Genomic DNA, 12,119 nt, shown 5'->3' on the forward strand with positions numbered 1-12,119 from the left:
TGCGTTTAAATACCAAGAACACTTTCAAAAGAGCCAACATTTGGAAGACAAAGAAGACAAGAGCAGAGACACTTGTTCTTCATTTGCGAGAAATAAGTAAATTACTTGGCAGGGAGGTATTTGTTTGTTTGTTATTGTTTTATTTTTTGGGATGTTCCTGCAATACAATATTGAGACATTTACAGCTAATTTCAGCCATCTTTTCCACCCTGAGATATACCTGTTTGTTGCATATAATAAAGAAGACACTACCTGACAGGTAGGTGGCAAGCAGTCAAATCTGTTTATTTCAAAGAAAGGTGCCTCCTTATAACCCCTCCGGAGGATATGTGACCAGTTGACCAATGACAGCACAGCACACACCGCTCATGTGCCTCAGTGGGCTGTCCAGGAACTTCAAGTCCCAGAATGCACCCCTTGCATCCCTGGGAAACATCCCCACACCTGTTCAATAACAATTTTCCAAATTCGTCTGCTTCTGGCAGGTGTCCCTTGAATACTGAGCTCACCCATCTCAAGAGCAGAACTGCTTTTCATTTATGAAAAATTTTGTTCTCCTAGAGGTGTAACAGAACATTCTTAGGGGACTGCTAGTAAGATTTTCTTGTGATGGTCCCTCCTTCAGACTTGTCTTTTTAAGGCATGATGTTCAGAGATCATTTTGTCTCAGGTTTTATGAACTGTAAAATCATTGATATTTGCATGAAAAATACTTGCAGAACTGTTCTCTGTAAAACATCTTTATCCAACACCAAGTGAGACAGACAGATATTCAGATTATGATAGCAATGCTCAGGGAAAGACCTCATCAAACAACAGACATAATGGCACTTGCCATAGTGGGAATTATACATTTTATTATTGCTCGTCTTCCACTTTTGAAAAGCCAATCCCAGAAATTATTACAAAGCAGCTGTGGTAGGCCAGCCTCTGGAGTAGGTTCCTAACCGCTTTCCACAAAGGACACAGACATATGAACATTGCAAATATTTCTGGTGAGATTGATCAGGTGGTGTTGTTTCAGCTTGCTCAGTCTACTTAGCAGCTCTGGAAAATCCTGGATTTTTCCTTCAGGCTTGTGGTTCATCCTCAATCAGCTTGGGAGAAGTTCTGATTGCCCAGGTGCGTGGCCAGGTAGATACAGGTGTGTATTGCAGCTTTTTGCATAATGTAGTGCTGATCAGCAGGGACATCTCTGCAGGTGTGAACACCCTCAAGTCTGCAGCAGAGCTGTCATACACAGCATCCTCATCATTCACATGTCTGTGCCTAGAGCTTGCAGTGCATGTGATGACTTTGGCTGTTTTCAGTTTTGAACCACTCAGGAAGCTGGGATGCAAGTTCAGGGTAAAATTTCCTATTTCTTTTAACATCAGACAACCTGGCAATAACTCAGCTGGTATCACTCCCAAGAATTAGCAGGGCACTGCATTTTGCTCTTTCTCAGCACGTTTTAGATTCTACAGCCACTGTCCTTTTATTCTGAGCACTGAATCTCTGTGAAACTCTGCCTTCTCTGATACAAGATTGATTATTATGCTGAATGTTTGTGATCCTTTCTCATTTCATTATGAAATGGGATGGGTTGATTATAAGCTGCAAGTGAATGCCATACAGCAATAATATGTTCTGAAGATTCACCTTTTCTTGTAGGCAGCATCTCAGATAACAAGATTCAAGCAGTTGGACTGTTACATGACCTTCATTCTTCAGTTATCTCCAGACTCTAGAAGAGTACTGCTATAGGAGTGAGTCAGTCTGTCTCTCTCTGGTTTGTTTTCAGGCCTGATGCTGGTGGGATGTTTGAATCTCCTATTTCAGTTTCCCTGGTCACGAGCAACTTTGGCAGTAAATGGAGCTGGTGGGCAGAAACCCTACAGCTCTAGGTGTTACTATGCACCTGGTTTTCTTCACAGTCAGTACATGAGCCAAAACCACATAGCCTTATTGGTGTTAGCTCCCCATTTAGTGCTCAGTTATTAACAATGTTTTATACCACTAGGAAAGCTGGGAAGGGGAATGCACTATTGCCATTAGCAATAATTAACACTATGAAGATGGTTTAATGTAGGCCTTCACCCTCACCTCATGAAGTGCATTTGGATGACAACTGCAGGGTTGGTGTCACAGTTCAACATGTATGTAGAATATTCTACAAAGTATTTCTCAGGCAATTGTAAAAGATTGCAGTGACCTGACAATTGTGGAGGAGCAGGAATCAGAGTGGGAATGGTTCCAGGCGTGGAAAAAGATATACAACAATTGAAAAAGGACTTTATTATATGGACTTTACAATTCTTATGTGGTTTCAAATACGTGCATTGTATGTTACCCCTACAGTTGTAACTGCCCAGGCATGTCCAGGCCTGCCTCGAGTTGTCTGTTCCCTGCTTTCCCTGCTTCTCCCTCTGATTGCCTGAAAAAGCTGCAGTGAGGAGAGAGCTACCATTGGACCTCTCCTCTCCCAGTTCCTCCCCAGTTTCTCCCTCTTCTCCTGAGTCCCTGCTCCTATTCATTCTCTGGTTGTCTGTCTCATGCTCCACCCCGTTTTCTGGCCCTTTCCACACCAGAGCTTATATAAACTCCCGCACACTTTTGATAAACTGCCATTGCACCTCCAACCTCGAATCAGACCCTTTGTGCAGTGCCGCGGTCCCACTCCCCTCCCCCACGGACCGTGGCAGACAATGATGGAAAATGTCTTTCCTGCTTTGCAAATAAGAGCCACTGACTTTAATAAATGATAAATCACATCCTATCCTCAGCAGGAAATTACATACTGCAGATGCTAAGAGCTCTTCAAGACCACATGCTGTGAAATGTTTGCATTTCCCATCAGTGCCACTTTTCTCTTTACAAGACATTCAATTCCAGAAGAGTTTATTCAGGTTTCTGTCAGAGATTATAAAGTTTCATTTTTTTCTTTCTTTTTTTGTTTTATTTTTTGAGTGGTTTTATCCTCAAGGAAACCAGACAGGCTAGCCAAGCCCAGCATGACAATCAGTGCTGAAAGACGTGTGTTCACCATCAAAACAAAAAGTGCTTTTAAAGCAACACAATCTCCTTCACACTGGGTGAGAAGTTCAATCAAAACACATCACATGACTGTAAAACTGATTGCCTATATTTCCAGTAGAGTGAGAAAAGACATGCAGATTATCAGCAAGAACAGTTGTGAAACCCAACTGCTTTTGGAAAAAAATACTGAAATGGAAATAAATATTCTATACCCAGAAATAGAAGTGACCAAGGATTTTAACAAAATCATGAGGGGTGTGATTCATAGAAGTTAAGGTACACATTAATCTGGCTACACTTTTGTATTTCCTAAATCATTCAACTTCACACAGTAGAGACTGCAAGTGAAACAGATAACTTCAATTTGACTAAAAAATATCTTCTGGAGACATGATCATGATGATGATGATGATGAAAATGACTGGTACTGACTTGTAAACAAGATATAGAGAAATTCTGTTAGCCTTTATTAACCTCAATTTCTTAGGGAGTGTATCTAAATTCCATTTTTAGTTTGTCCAGTTTCCGCTTTGAGACACAGGCTGTTGTTATGCCTTAGAATAAGGAGCTATATTAACATAACAGAAACTTTTTGCTGTGTGTTTGCAGAGAACGCAAGATGACTATACTGCATTCAGCTTCTTTCTCAGTCTTTGTTTCTATGCAACTCAAGCTATGTATGCCCTTCACTGAGAGACACACTTTCTATCCCTCATAAAATTTGAGCAGCCTTCTCAATTAATCCAGCAGTCTCAATATCATAAAAGTATCCTACTTTTCTTAACATCCACTAGAATCACATTAACCCTGTTTGTCACACTGTTAGAGTGATGTTAACATGTGATGGTCTGGTCAAAATCCTTTACAAATGTACGATTTTCCAGTATCCCATTTTACATGCATACTGCAGCACATTTTGTTTGTTACCAAGTCCAGCTCATGTTGCTTTACCAGCCCTTCATCTGTCATAATTTATCATTCTTCCAGTATTTGTGTCTTCCACAGGGTTTATTGGCGAGGATTTTGTATCTATTTCCATCTTTAATAAAGGTATTAGATCAAGCCAGTACTGACTGGCGCCCAGCAGTTTTACACAAAACCAGTTGGGTGAATGATCTGCAGCATGAAACCGCAGGACAGCATATAGGCTTTTCTGAGTTTTGGATAATCACTCCTTGATTCTGCAAAACCAAAATCTGTGCAGGCAGGAGGTTTAATTTTAAGATATTCATTTGTGTTCCCTCTGTAGCGAATGGAAAGATAGATTTAATTCCACATGCATCCTGCCATAAAACATACCCCATTAATATGTGGCCTGGATCTGCCTCTCTCACTGAACCTTGTCTGTAGCTGGAGCTTAGTGGACTAATTTAGCTGAGTTGACTGATTGTGGAATAGCTGAAATTAAGTGAAATTAACCCAAAGTTCTATGCTTCTGTAACTGAAATATCACTTTAATCTCAAGTGGCATTGACAGGAGGCTTGTGGTTATCTTCATGCTTCCTCAGAACATTTTGGCTGTGGAGAGTAGGTCACCAAACAAGGTCCTGAAACGGGACAGCACAGAGTATACAATCAAGAGACAAACAACAGAGGGGGAAATGGTGTCAGAAGCCTATTCTCGGTCTCCAGTCCACTGAGAGAGTGGCTCAGTGTATGCCTTGACATTCTCTGCTTAGTCGGGTCACACTCTGGGAACAAGATCCACTGAAGGGCAAGTTTGAAGTAAATTAACATGATGGACTCTATGAAAATTAGGTGTACATTATGAACAACAGCTTCTGATCTATAGCCAAGTTTAAAATAACTGAAATAATCTTCACTGGAGCTGTTGCGTATCTGTAGTGCTACATCCGCTCTCTCACTCCCCTCTGCAACTGGACAGAGGAGAGAGAAAAAAAACAGCTAAGGATTTGTGAGCTGAGATAACAGCTGGGAGAGGTCACCTACTGATTACCTTCACAGGCAAAACAGACTCAAGGTGGGGATAGCACTTAAATTTATTACTAATAGGATCAGAGCAAAAGAGTGAGAAGTAAAATAATCTTGAAAACACTTTCCCCCACCCCTCCTTCCTTCCATGTTCTCCCTCCTCCCCCTCAGCAGTGCAGGAGATGGGGAATGGAGGTTACAGTCAGTTGTTGTTTCTGCCACTGCTCAGAGAGAGGAGTCCTTCCCCTGCTCCTGTGGGGTCCGTCCCATGGGAGACAGGCCTTGATGGACCTCTCCAGTGTCAGTCCATCCCACAGGCAACAGCTCTTCCTAAACTGCTGTCCCATGGGTCGCTTCTCCATGGGGTGCAGTCCTTCATGAATCAGCTTTACCGGCGTGGATCACCTACAGGGAAAAACCCGCTCCAGCAAGGGCTCCTCCCTCCACAGGCTGCATGTCCCCAGCAGGACCCTGCTCCATCTTGGTCCTCCCACAGGGTCACAGCCTCCTTCATGTATCCACCTGCTCCAGCATGGGCTCCTCCATGGGCTGCAGGCGGGTCTCTGCACCCCAATGGTCCTCCATGGGCTGCAGTGGCACAGCTGCTCCACCATGGGCTGCACCACGGGCTGCAGGGGAACCTCAGCTCCAGTGCCTGGAGCACCTCTTGCCCCTCCTTCTGCAGCGACCTTGGTGCCTGCATTGTTGTTCCCATGTTCTCACTCCGCTCTTCCCTGTCGGGAATTCTTCCCACACAATACCTTTCTGTTCTTAAATATGTTATCCCAGAGTCATTACTATTACTCCTGATTGGCTCAGCCTTGGCCAGCAGCAGGAAGTCCGTCCTGGAGCCAGCTGGCATTGACTCCACAGGACAGGGGAAGCTTCTAGCAGCTTCTAACAGAAGCCACCCCTGTAGCCCCCCCCATTAAAACCCAGCCACAGAAACCCACCTCAATATCCTTCCCTTCCGGGAGAAGAAAATTCAAAGGAAACCACAGGCAGTGTATCAATCCCATCAATGTCTGCAGTAGGAGGAGAGTAATTGAGTTTCTTGGAACAGACACTGCCTGGAAATCTAGAAGAATCAGGGTGGTTGTTCTGACTGCTTTCCACCTCTTTGACTGCCTGTACAGCTGACTGGGTGGCTGAAGGCCGGGGTGCTGTCTGTTCAGTCATTAGACACTAAGTTTCTTAAATATTGCAGCACTTGCCCAAAACTGTGGAGATGATGTGCCATATTAAACTTCTACTTTCACCAAAGGAAGCTGAAGCATATTTGTTGCCAATCTGAAGCCTATTTTTCAACTCAGTAGAAGCACATTATCAGCTTTCGTTGAGAAATAAAAAATAAAGGCAGGAGAGTTTTAAAAACATTCTTCTATGTAGGAATACTTCTTCTTTCCCAAAATTATATAAAATTGTTACAATCAGAATTTACAGTCTTTGCAACATAGTTATTATTCAAATTGTTAACCTAAATATTACGTTGTTGAGATTATTTCATTCGCTGTGCTTTATTAGCTTCCCAATAATTACACAGAAACAAAGCAATGGTTACTCAGGGTTAAGATGTCATCTGAATATTAGAATTACAAAGACAAAGAGATGACATTGAAGATCAAGGAAATGATTCATGGCTTTATACATAGAAGACTAAATAGTGACCAGTGTTTCAAGGTATTATTGGAAAATTACAATTGATGGTCTACCACTGCTTGGTGGTCATCTAGATTCTAATTCAAGAGAAAAACTCTAGTTACTGGAGATGGGGACAATCATAGTTTTATAATCCCTCAATTGTTCAAGTTCAGTTAATGTAAATGAATAAAAACCTTGAGTGCATCCTACCCTCATCATAGTTGTCATCATGCAGAATGTACTTCATCTTCAGTTTTGACATGAAGATACAGAGCTTCACATTGGAGCACTCTTGCTTATTTTTACAAGATATTAACACAGTTGACAAAAGTATTCTTCTAGCATAGGCAATGACCTTAAAATGAGTGCATTTGTACCCTGTAATGCACCAATGGACCTCTGCCGAATATAAAGAGGAATCCAAGATGATTTGCTTTGATATAGATACCCATTTTCTACACATCCACATTTATTCAGGACAGTTTCATCCAGGGTGTCAGCCAAACCACAATAGTCATAAAAAATATAAAATAATTTAGCTTGCCTTTACCAACAAAAAACCCTGTGTTTGACATAGGGTGGGGACACAAGGACATAGTCCAAGTACAGATCGCTTGCTTGGTGGCCACAGAACAGCTGGTGAATTGCCCATACTGCAGCTCAGCAAATTACAACCATATGACTGAATTAAGGTTATCTGCCTTTAGTTGTCACAACTGAGGCTGTAGATCCAACTTCTTGCAAACCAACAACTGGTTTTCAAGTACATGCTACTACTCTGAGACTGGATCGTGTGGAAATAGATGAGTTACAGTGACTTTATTTCAGTGTTTTGAATGACTATCTCAGTGTTTTGAGAAAGGATTACTTAAAGGTCCAAACACTCTTAGGGATTGAGCTTGGAGTTTAATTTGTGATAATGAGAATCTTTCGTACATGCTGTTTTATTGCAGCAGTATCACAACACAGAGCTTCCAGTAAGAATGTTAGACACAAGCAAATAGCTCACTTTTCCCAGATGCCAGAAACGCAACACTGCTTTGAAGTAAATCCCTAGTTAATCCCCCAAAATTGTAGAGTTATAAAATGTAAGGAGTAAAGTGTTTTAGAAATAGTTCTCCTGGGGAATGGAAAAATGTGTGATCAATTTGCTTGGTTCCTATACCTGGAAACACTTACCTTCCATCACATACTTGTTTCATTCCTTGGGCCCCAGGAATGTGATTTTCAGGTTTTTCCTGAGAAAGGAATTGCTGCTTCCTCACTTACGCTAAAAAAATTCTACAGAGTCAGAAAAAGGAATAAAGCTATTTGATTTTAAAGGATATGTTTTACCAAGTTAATAAAAGGCTTAATTTCACCATTCTGTTAAGAAAAAAATAAAAATGTTCATGAGCCTTGCCTTGCTCTTTTCCACCTTTATGTGTTCACCAAAGTAGATTCCCCATTTGATGGGCACACAGAGGGAGAAAAAAATACACCAGTACTTGAAAAGGAGATGAGAATACACCGGTACTTGGGCCTGAGGAGAGGCAGCAAAGACAAAGGCTCTCAAAATGCAAGGGCTTGAGTTTGGAGAGAGGGAAGTGTAAGCAACTTTAAGAACTATAAGCTACTTTACAGCATTTAAAGTTACTAATATACACAGAGATGAATAAATAGAGCAACGATTGTCTTCTGTTTTGCCTTTGCCTTTTCATAAGCTTGAATGAGAGAAGATTTAGCTCAGTTTTCATCAGCTTCATTGTCTGGAGTCAGTGCCTGCCTTTCCAGTCATCTTAATGGCATTAACAAGCCCTAATTTAAGAGAAACATTTTCCTCTCTGAGCAACAGTATTCTTGACAGCACTGGCTCCCTTGTTCACATCATAAAACAGGTCACAGAAGAACACAGACAGTTGTATCTCAAGCTCATGAATGCTCTTTTTTTTCTAAAGAGAAAGGTTTTGTCTGTCTGCTTTGTGGAAAAGAAGCAAGAAAAGGAGAAGAGAGATAATGTTCTGCACTTTCTGTTCTCCAAAGAGGCTCATTAGTAGTGTAGCTTGACATGCAGCAGAAACTAGGCAAGTTTCGAAGTGTGAGGGACATGCTTTCTGCAGAAGCTGTGTTAGGTATTAATTTAACCCAAGTTGCCCAAACACAGACCACTCTCTTGCCTAAAAACAGATTGAGAATTTGGCCATTAAGCTAAAACCACAGAGATTTGTCACTGTGACTCTGAATAGTAGTAATCCAAATAACACAAACAGATTTAGTTCAAGCTTCAGAATTAATGATTTCTATCATTGTGCAAAATATCTTTTTGTTTTCAGAATTATTACTTTTAACAATAGGATCAAATTTGAAGATAAAAGGAAAGGTGAGGCAGAAGGTAGATCAGCTTACTTCTGAAATGCACAATAGAGAAATCTGAGATCAAAGTATTCTAGTTGCACTTGATGCTCTCCCAGAATGAATAAGAAAGTTGCCATTTCAGTATGAAGACTAAATTATGTAGTTGGTAACAGCTCTTGACGGTTATTGCACAAGAGAACTCAGTAAGGTGTTTCCATAGATTATTTGGGTCATTCTAGCAATATTCTAATTTGAGACTTTAGCTGGCTGACATCACTGCAGACTCAAGTAACTAAAAGTCATTGTCTCTTCTTAGATGTAAAGCAGATCTTTAACTGGGAATTATCCTGTTGTGTGTGTTTGCAGTCCTGAACTTCATTTATTGCCAAAATATTAAGTTAATTGACCTTTTTAGAAATAAATTATTCTTTTAGTATGGAATGTTAATAACTTTGCATTTATCTTCATAATAGAAATATGGTACAAGTAAAATCATAGAATCATAGAATGGTTAAGGTTGGAAAAGACCTGTAGGATCATCAAGTCCAACCATTAACTCAGCACCATGTTCACCACCAAACCATATCCTCAAGTGCCACATCCACGTTTTTGAACACTTAAGTAGAAAGTAATCAAGATGGTGTTAAATAATTAACTTTAAAATAACATTCTGCTAACCTACAGTATTGATATATTTAGCACACTCATTTTTTGTCATGTACATCAGAAGGTGAGGGATCTTCCAAATTTCATCTTAAGCAGATGTGAATCCTTCTCTTCTAATTTATTCAGATTGATTGTGAATGTAGGAATTTTAATCTAGATTTCACACTAGCCCAATTGTATATGAAAGATAAGACTTATCTTTCAGCCTCAGTCCAATAACTTTGAAACATGATAGGTGCAACTTCCAAAGAACAGTGAACAGCACTTTCAAGTGCCAGTGACGATAGTGGGTTAAGCCTGTCTGCTTTGATCCTAGAACTGACTGCCAGACAGAAAGATTTTTTGAAAACATTTACCATACTCAGGTTCTGTACCAACAAATGTTCAGGAAACACATGGATAATTAGCTGTACCAGTTAGAAAGCAGCCTCCAACATTTTCTGCTTCACAGAGCAGAAGATGTTATGTAGCTAGATTAGATCATATTAGGCACATAGTGGTTTTGCAGTGCCAACAGACTTCATGAGTTGTTTGGTTATAGAAAGCCCTGCTCACCCAAGGATAGCCAGTTTGTTGACCTGGACTATTCAGTCTTAGACTACCTCTATACCATTATAGGAAACAACTTCAGCATTGCTCAAACTAGTTCCTTTGGCAGCAAATTCAGCAAATTAATTTCTTTGTATGTTTGTAAGTTTTAACTAGCAACATAACTGGCAGATTAGTTGCAGGGATGCTTTCAATACACTTGTGTCGTGGTTTAGGAATGGTGTTCCCCAATTCAGTGTTCCCACTGAAACACTCCCCTCCCCTCCTTCCCCCTGCAATGGGATGGAGAGAATCAGAGGCACAAAAGGTAAAGATCGTGGGTTGAGACAAGAACAATTTACTGGAAACAGCAGTGAAATAAGAAAACAAATGGTAACAACAACAATATTAATAAAAGGATGTACAAGAAAGGCCAGCGATTCACACAAGAAATGCTCACCAAGCAGAAATTGGCAATACACAAACCACCACCACACTTCCCGGACCTGGAAGGGACCCTTTTCCCCATTCCTGGAAAATAACATAAGGTGGTATAGAATAACCTCTGGGTCCTAGGCATACCCCTTCCTGGTTACTACAAAAATTAACCCTGTCCTTGCAGGAACCAGGACAATTGTAAGACTTTTTATTATTGCTTTTATAAATTTCTGATTGCACATCTCAACTATAATCAAAACAGTTCACATGTAAGTTCTCATGTTACATGGAGGAATTTCTCATCAGTGCTCATGTAGATAATTTTATACTATATTTTTAATGGGATGTAGAAGAACATTGTGAAACTCATGAAAAACTATCATGATTTAGGATAAGTGAGTAAGACTACTCTTTCCTGCAAATCCACGTAGAATTGTGCCTGTGTGAACTGAATTACCAAGCGCTTTCCTTGATGGCTTACAAGATCTGGAAGGATCTTGGCCTTGTTAGCAATTACATTTGGCCCACTGGATTAGAGCTCTGTGCTCATCTAGTGGTTCTGTAGATTTAAAAGAACTGACAGTGAGACTTGAAAACCTTTTCTGCATCGTGTATCATATTAAAAGCACATGCAATTATTAATAGCAATTCAGCAACATTTGATGACATTCTATTACTGTTTCAGGGATCAGGAATGGCTTTAACACACCACATTCATCACAGTGAGACTCCTTTCTACAGGCTTAGTTTCACAACATCTACATCTGCCATCACAGTTACTCATACTGCATTTTTCACTGCTGCAACGTGTGGAATTTGCCTGTGTGGAATCTGCCCAGAGATGCAAGCAGCTCTTTCAATGCTCAGTGGTCCATTGTGGCATCAAATGATAACCAAGTGCCACTTTCTCTTTAGATGGTGAGTTCTCACAGATGCCTTGCTCAGTGTGGCCAAGATTTTGTACTTTCCCATGACAGAGTCCAAAAATATCTTGATGATCTGTAACTCTCGAAATCTACCTGAGCAGGTATTAAGGTGATCACAGTGATCATTTGAGCCCTTCCCTCCACTCATTACATGAGAGAACCCAGGTAACAGCAGTTGGAGATTTGAACCAGAACTAATTACCACTCCTTTTTGTCTTGGTATTAACTACCTTGCTAGTTAATGAAGGTGGATTCAGAGGCTTTCAACTACCCAGTGTCTTTCACAAGCCCATCTTCCCATAGGAAGGAATGTGAATAGGCTGGTATTTTTCACTCAATGACCACCTTGAATATCGCCCTAAAGGTGGCTTGTTTTGAACTAACTTTGAAGACTTCATGTATGTATCAATTCATCATCTTTTCTCCAATCAAGTACTCCCTGCTCATAAATGTCAATCTATGACAGGGATGTCAACAAATGAGATTGAGACATAGTACCAGAAGAATACAGATTTATGCTGTTGCACTGTGTAATAAGGTGTTAGCTGGAACAGTAAATGATAGATAAAAAAAAACCCAAAACCAACCAACAGATGCTTAATACTTAAACTGAAGTCTGAGAGGAAGAATTGCCAA

Source organism: Manacus vitellinus, unplaced genomic scaffold (assembly GCF_001715985.3).
Source record: "Manacus vitellinus isolate BGI_N305 unplaced genomic scaffold, ASM171598v3 scaffold_1_pilon, whole genome shotgun sequence".
NCBI classification, from domain to species: domain Eukaryota; kingdom Metazoa; phylum Chordata; class Aves; order Passeriformes; family Pipridae; genus Manacus; species Manacus vitellinus.